Source organism: Plectropomus leopardus, chromosome 5, assembly GCF_026936395.1.
Source record: "Plectropomus leopardus strain MGB_pleo_1.0 chromosome 5, ASM2693639v1, whole genome shotgun sequence".
Lineage (NCBI taxonomy): Eukaryota > Metazoa > Chordata > Actinopteri > Perciformes > Serranidae > Plectropomus > Plectropomus leopardus.
Genome location: NC_142180.1, coordinates 6,937,400 through 6,945,809, shown reverse-complemented (window position 1 = coordinate 6,945,809; position 8,410 = coordinate 6,937,400). Strand labels below are relative to the sequence as shown.

At 39.0% G+C, this 8,410-nt stretch overlaps 1 long non-coding RNA gene across 1 annotated transcript; it reads left to right on the top strand.

The window, feature by feature from the left end:
* The first annotated feature begins 388 nt into the window (after positions 1–388).
* On the top strand, positions 389–7,809 carry LOC148189514 (uncharacterized). The gene is made up of 3 exons (XR_015776517.1): positions 389–425; positions 5,252–5,831; positions 7,711–7,809. It is a non-coding gene; the product is annotated as an uncharacterized LOC148189514 (long non-coding RNA).
* The last annotated feature ends 601 nt before the right edge of the window (positions 7,810–8,410 follow it).

The window sequence follows — 8,410 nt, the reverse complement described above, 5'->3', positions numbered from 1 at the left end:
GAATTATTATTGTTTTTTATTTGTTTTCCCCTATCCTTTTATACTATTATATCTATAATACCCTACACTGTATCTTGTTATTGGACTATTTTTTTCCTTCCAAATAAAAGCACTTTGCACTAAAAAGTGCTTTAAAATAGAAAATATTTATTATTGTAAAAGCTGACTATGAAGGCTCAATAGATTTGTCTCACACCAAAATATGTCTTAACACTGAAAGCTCACATTTGTAGTTTTTTAAATTTATTCTTTCAGAGAATAGTTTATGCTTTAAATAAAAAAAATCACGGGCTGCATTATGCATTATGTGCACTTTGTTCTTATTATTTTGTCTGCCTTTGTCTATTCCCTGTGTCTAGGTTTGTTCTTCAGTAAATGTGGAACTGGTGTATCGGGACTAAAATCAATATAGGAATTGGGTTCAAGTAAGTTCACTTCGCAGACACCAACTTGTCATCCACATTTTATCATCAATTTAAAGTTTCAAGCAAAAACTTTGAGTGTTTGGCTCACACTTTACATCCTCGGCTCTCCGCAAACACCACAGAGGAAAAGCACAGTTCAGAATTGACATTCTTGGGCACCCCCTTCTGGTCTGTGACCATATTGGTTTATTTTTTTCACTTTCTGGAAATATTTGGGCTGCACAAAAAAGAGAGAAAATCCCAAGGACACAGTGAGGCTGCCCGCCAAGGCCTGAATCCTCACTGTCATTGATTTAACAAAGGAAATGAAGACATATTATGAAATCATTTGTGAGCCAATATGCTGCACGTTAAGTCCAGTTAATATTCATCGAGGCCAATTGGGTTCCTCCTGAGTGTGTTAAATCCTTACAGGCTGATCCATGGGATAAAAAAACCCATGTGTGGCATTAAAGGGCTCATTCAAGTTAAGACTCTCTCTTCCTTTCACACAGTGGAAAATAAGATATAATTTTATTTTCAGTGTGTGTCATGTGGTGTTTTTAATCCCTAACGTCCCCTGTAATCCCCAAATTTTTAAATAAGTCCCCTATTTTTCCAATTACACTGTACTCTATGGTTTACTTCTTAGTGCTTTATAACCTTTTATTCGAGTCCTTTATGTCTTTCTCTCTCTGCCAGCATTTAGTTTACATTTAACTCAAATAAAAAAAATAGTTTCTTTTGAGGCAAATATGCTATTTGTCTTTGCATGTAATACAATACAAAAAAAACCCATGATACATAATAATCTTTAAAAACATTAAAAAACATGCTAATTAAAGTAACTAATCTTTGCAAAAAAAAAAAATAGACATCATTTTACACCTAAATTAAATGAAATGATGTAGCTACAATGGGAATGTCTTAAGAAAGGATATAATCTTACTAATGAAAATATGGCAGCATCAGACCAATAAAAAAAAAAACCAAACATCCGACCAATGACGACAGAAAACAGAGACTGAGTGCATAACATCAGCCGGGTGAGTGTATGATTTTATTATGCTCTCCTCTTGATTGCGATTGGCTCAGAACCATCTAGCACACAAATAACCCCCAGCTGTAACCAAGTCCACCTGTTTATAAACACAAACAGTTATGAACACACTCTGACCTGTCACATCTCATCAAAGACGGAGCACACACTGCAGCATGCATCGATGGCTTCAGCTGGCCCCTGTAAATTAAAGCTGTTTCCTCTAAAAATTATGTTACTCATGAACATGTTAGAGTAAAATATGAGGCGGGACTCCACAACAAGCTTTTGGAAGACAACACGTGTCAGAGGAAGTCGCTCTGGCTCATCTTCACGTCCTCAGCGCCCTTTTTTCATTTTACTTTCTAGACTTTTCCCCACATAGTTCTCAGAGCCGATCCTGTGTGTGCCTCCTGAGACACAGTAGCCTGTTGTCTGGCCTGGGGGGGCTGAAGGAGTGGTGTTATGAGAAGGCAAAGAACATGTTATGGTAACCTGGGTGGTAAAGCCTGAACATATTTGGGAAAATGCCCCTTTATACCCTCTCACACCCACTCTTTTTCTCCAGGTTTTTGCACTAAACTGCAGGAATTTTCCAATATCCCCTGTGTCTTTATAGTTTAATGGTCAGTTCATCAAAATTACACATAAAACAAACAACAAAAAAATCAATTTTGTCATTGTAACTTAGATAGGTGATAGGTGTAAGATAGGTGTACTGAGAGTGTTAAACGAAACAGTAAAGTTTCAGCCTTTAAAACCAAAACAGTGAGCTGAAAGACACTACAAGTTCTCTCTTTTTTGGCTTTATGCTTTTATTTGATAAACATACACACACAACACACACACACACACACACACACACACACACACACACACACACACACACATTTAAAACACTACCACAAGTGAGGAAACACCAGGCACAGACTAACACCTATCAATAGAAAGATAAAAAATAAATAAATAAGTAAATAAATCACAAAAAACAAATAAATAAATGACTATAAATGAGTCCTGTTACATTACACATTTATCATTTGACTTTTATTAATATGAGTCTTGAAAAGACAATCACGCACACTGCTTTTGCTCAGCATCACAAGTTATTTCGGTCCCTGTGGACCTTTGACACAAGTATTTACTCTTGTTGTCAAGACTTATTAAGACATTTTACTCAAAAAGACCATAGGCAACCTCAAGTTTGCCCCAGAAAAAAAGCAGGGAATAAGATATTTCAGTCTGTTTTAAAGTGGTGGAGCAACCATCAGGCCAGCATGATCATCCATAGGGCTATGTCACTAGTGTTTTAAACATCAACAACAACTCTATCCAGAAACAGTGTCCTTGTTCCTCTGGACATTTCACAGAACTTGCTGTCAACAGTTTTCACAAGAGCCATTTCTTCAGTAAAAAGCAGTGAGGGTGTATGGGGTGGCTTATACCTACCTCTTTTTCTGGTTATGTACATTGTATTCAGCATCACAGTTTAATAAAATGTGATGCTGAGTACGAGCAGCGTGCAGGATCTTCCTCTCAAGTGTCTAGTGGTATTTTCCAACACACCTGCATCTGAGGTCATTGGATGTGCAAATATCTCCCTTTAAACAATCCAGTGTGAATATGATAACATTGATTGGAACACCTTAAAAGATCAGGCACTTTATGTGTAATTGTACAATGTAAAATTCTTCTTAAGTTGCCTCAAATTTTTTTATTCTTTTGACATGTGTTTTTTCCTCATTAGTACTGTGGTCCCAGTTAACAGACCTTGCTGTGAAAAGTTTTTGACTGGAACTTGTTCCCATTGAAAAAAAAAAGGTTGCTGTGGAACATCTAGAGGAACAAGATGTTGCTGTTGAATTTTAAACCACATTGGCCTATTGGCTTGCTGACCTTGCTGGAAAGAGTTGATGCTCTATCTGATCCCCTGCTTTTCCTCAGGGGCAACCATGAGGTGTCGTTTTGGAGGTCATTTTGAGTGAAATGTATAGACAACTATTGGATAGAATGCCATGAAATTTGACATTCATGTCCCACTCAGGATGAATTATAATCAGTGAGGTGACCCCTTAACTTCTGTGCCATCATCAGATCAAAAGTGCTTTGTTTCATGAGAAAATGTCGGCAAACCTGATTCCATTCCCATCCGATTGAGCTCTTGGGAATGTTACGCTTAGTGCTATTTAGCAAATTTTAGACTATTAACTCTCTAATATAAGATATTGCACTTACTAAGTATAGATTGCTCAAGTGATGACACTTTTTTGTAGGTCAAAGCAGAAGTTAGCATCACTCTGGTTCCCTCGTCAAACAATTTATGGGATATTTCCACTGGATTTTTGATTTATGCAAGATAAACTCTGTGGCAACCAAACATTTATGATACATAGGCCTACACAGTTTATTCAGAAATATGATCTCCAAAAGCAAACACTGGTTTTATTATATTTTAAGCCTAAATGCGACTGCCAGAAGTAAAACTATAACGCATGGCTGTAAATGAACTACACCATGGTCTCATGACATAATGTTGCCACCATAACAAGGCTGTGAATCCGTGTTTGGCATGCTGACGTTCGATAGTCTCATTTAGCCACTTGTTAGTAACTGCCTACTGCCTTTTAAGACACATAAAAGCCTCAAATTCACAAGCGTGGTATTGATGTATTTTATGTTATAGTACAAAACATGAAAGTCTCTGAATCTTATGTTATTCACAGACCTTATTTCAGGCATCTAACTAAAAATCCACTCAAAAAAACCCCCATTGACTTCAAATTGAGGGAACGAGTAGTGCTGAAATGCTAACTCATTTTCGGGTTTATATTACCTAATACCTGTTAATCTTCAATATGTTATTATTGTCACTCTGAGTTTGCTAGCAAGCTGATGTTAGCATGTAGCTCAAAACAGATCTGTGGCTATAGTACCACCTTACTGAGCTGCTAAAGTGGCCGCAGACTTGTTTTATTGCCCACATAGCAAGAGGTAGGTGAGAAAATGCTTTTGGTAATTTGGTTAAACAAAGCTTTAGGGTCATAGGAAAGATATCTTCAGAGATGAATCAGATTATTTTCCACCACCTTGTTGTAAAATCAGTTCTGTATTCCCCCTTCATATCACCATCTATTGATTAGTCTTGTTATCCAGCCACTGTGTCAATCACTTCATTAGCTCTCTGACTGAAAGGCTCCCTGTTCCCCTTTCACTCTCCCTCTCCCATTGTGTTCATCTGGATGCCTTTCCAAAGCTAAGCCTGGCACAGGCCTGAATTTCCGGAGCCCAAATTTGAGAGCCCAGGGAACTGGACTCCTCCAGGGAAGGGGGAGCAGCGGGAGAAGGAGCACCACTCAGAAGCAAAACAAACCCAAATATCAGGGGTTTATTTTAAATCTCCCTGTCTTATATTAACAGCAGTGCTACAGGCTAGTGATTAGCCACACATGGGTCAGAGGTTGCTAAGCTTCACTTAATTTCCCTTGAAATCCACATTTTATGTAATGCAAAATACAAGTAGGGGTTGGATTCATGCTTAGTCATTAGTAATATATTTTTGCTCATTTAACAATTGCGGAGACCGACTAAAGGGCAGCTTTGTGTGGTTTCGTGTGTACAGTCCAGTTTTCTTGATAGATTGTTGCTTTGTGATGGCACACAGAGCCACATATGTAGATATTACACTATCTGACATGCTTAACAAAGAGCTGAGACCTGCCCAGGTTATTGTAATGTCAACACTGAGCATATGATCTCACTGCAGCGATCTTTGACATTGAGGGATTCATACTTGTTTGATGTCTTACAGTTGAAATGCCCTGCGCAGGAAGGAAGTGCTCACCCACTGGTCGCCTGTTCCATCTTCAGGAGCTCCATGGGAGGGAGGGAGGATTTCAGTGCAATATTTACAGTGACCTTTTCCTCTCACTGGCCAGGGGCCCATGGGAAAAAATTGGAGAAGACAAACAATGAACAATAGGGTTCAGGGATGAGCAATGGTGCCAGCGCAGCATGTGCCATTACGGGATGTGGATTACAGAGGGTTGGGGGGTCACAGTAAGGATCAAGGCACCAGCAGTGTCCCTCGGGGTCACACCTTAACACCTGCTCACAGAGCTTGTTCTATTTAAAAAAACAACATGCAATCACGTGTTCTTTGCTAAATAACAATATTGTCAGCAGTAGGTAAAGATGTCTGAAAAAAGTTATATGAATACACTTATTTGCTTTCTTGCTAAGAGTTAGATGAGAAGGTTGATACTACTCTCATATTTGTCCTTTATGTGAATCTACAGCCAGCAGCTGGTTATCTTAGCATGAAGACTGGAAACAGGGAGAAACTATTCACTTCCACCAGCCTAAGCCAAAAAATTGTGCCGCACATAACGGTAAGTTAATCCAAAACTTGTCATGTTTACACTTTTTCTAAACAAAACATACAGTAAATATAAATGTGTTAATGAGTGAGTTTTGGAGATGCTGATATTTTGATTTTGTGACCTTTAGACAGAACCAGGTGAGCTGTTTCCCCTGTTACCAGTATTCAAAGGAACTTTACATTCCAAAATCATAAATACAACATTTTAACTCTTACATGTAGTGTCCTATGTCAGTCTAGTATGTTTTGGTGTGAGTTTCTGAGTGTCTAAGATATTGGCCTAAGAGATGTCTGACGTTTTGCCAACATAATGGAACTAGATGGCACTCAGCTTGTGGTGCTCAAAGTGCCAAAAAACTACATCTTTAAAACTCAACAACAATGTCTCTCTCCAAAAATCATGACCCAGTTACTCAAGATAATCCACAGATGTTATTAGGTTTCATAGTTTCATAGAGGAACTATTTTCTCTCTACCTCAACTACACCTGCCAACTGTATCACAGCATAGAGGGAAGTGTGCATCTACTCATGGATAAGAGGCTCATGCGTGTGGCAGCCTGAGATGTAAAAATTAGCCCTTTTTACATAGAGATCATGCTGAAGGGCTGCTGCAAAGTTGCTTCTGTATGCCTTCTTTGCATTTTTACACAGAACCAAACTATAGCGGCATCTTCCTGCTCCACTTCATGATTTTAAATTGCATGCCGACATTACATAACCAAAAGAGGCGTGACTGGCGTAATGTTTTATAGAACAAAGTCAGCCTCTTATGTGACATATAACATATGTGTTGGCAGCACTTTATAAGTAATAACAATAGAATCAACATGGCAGTAACAATCATTTACCTTTTCTGTTATATGGCGGCTCATCTCGTCCTCTGCTCGGAGGGTAAGGAGCTCCTGAATCGAATTATTTGTGGATATTTCTTGCCGCTGTTCATCCTCTTTAAGTTAACTGCGTTAGAGCTAACTGCTAACAGCTGCTTTATAAGTCTCCCATGGTGGGTCGCACACTTAACATGTCATCAAAACATCACGCCTGTCCATGGTGCTGTCCTGTGGGCTGTCCTCTTTATACAGACACAGTTAGTCGTTATATCTCCCAGAACAAAGGTGAGATTACTCTGTCCCTTCATTCTTTGATCGTACCTTTTACACAGAATGGCAAGGCGGCATAATGGCACAACATTCCCGCCTTGAACAAGCAGTGTAAAAGAGACAATTAATGCTGTCCTCCTTGACTAACTTAGATGGCTCAGTGGTATTAGGTGAACTAGCAGTAGATGCACCCTTCCTTCTGCTCAGTGATACAGTCGGTGTGTGTAGTTTGGTAGAAAGAAAGTAGACTGTTCACAACAAGTCTGTGGATTATCTTGAGTAACCGGATCATGATTTTGGGTATGCTGGTAATTTTTTAAAATGTATTTTTTAGGCACTTTGAGCTAATGCACATGCTAAGTGCAATCTAGCTCCATTGTATTGGAGAGAAGGCAGACATCTCTAAAGCCAGTATCACCAACACTTGGTAACTCATACTAAAACAATCTAGAGAGATAAGAGCACTGTGGGTAAGAGCAAAAATATGTTGGCTTATTTTTGATTTTGGGGTGAACTGTCCCTTTTAGCTCAGGAACGCTAACTGTCTCCTGGCCCCATCTTCATATTCAACAAAAAGATCTGAGAGTGGTAAATTGCGTCTTATCTTACTGTGAATAAGTGAATAAGTTCTTTCCACTGTATAATGTGAAAACTGGCCTTGTTTGGTAGTATTGATGGAAATTGATACAAGTTTAAATATTCTCTTGGAATATTTTCCCATGCATTACACTGATACATTAAAACATGGCATATAGAAGAATGTGCAAAGTAACCCTCTGATTTCCAGATGCACCAGTTGGTATGTGTGATATGCAACTGATGTTCTCATTCACTGGCAAGGACTGTACCACTGAGACCGAGATCAAAATCTTCCAGCGTCATTGCTGTAAGTTGATGTTTATGTAGACAAACAGCCCCTGTGTTGCATCAGCATCTGTGCAAACTCCCAAGTCACAGTTTGATCCCCCAATTATCAGATTACCCTGTCTAATTGGACAATATGGTTTCCCCCGGGATTGGGCCTTGCCTTATCACAGAAATTCTTTCTGCCCTGCACAATTTGGTGAGATAAATGTAATGGTATCAGTGTTCTAGTGTGTGCCTGGGTGGTCTCTGTTGCATTTCTAATGATGCTGCGCCTTTCCCAGAACAAGTGGAAATACCTCAGTGATGCACCGTGAAAAGAGAGATGAGGAAAGAAGCAAAGCTCCCACCGGGCTTCAGAATTCTCACACAAAGGACATCCAACACTTCAGAGGAACATGCAGGGTAATAATGCTGTTTCAACTGCATTTAATCTGACATACACTCTGAGCACACACTAGATGACCCATCTATCAAACTGCTCATCAGATGTTATTACAACACATTAATACATCCATTAATTCTTGAAAAGGGCCTTTCAGACTAAAGTGCAGCACCAACAGCCCATCTGTATGTTGTCAAGCAAAACAAAAAAAGAGGTTCAGCTAGATCAGTGTATCCTT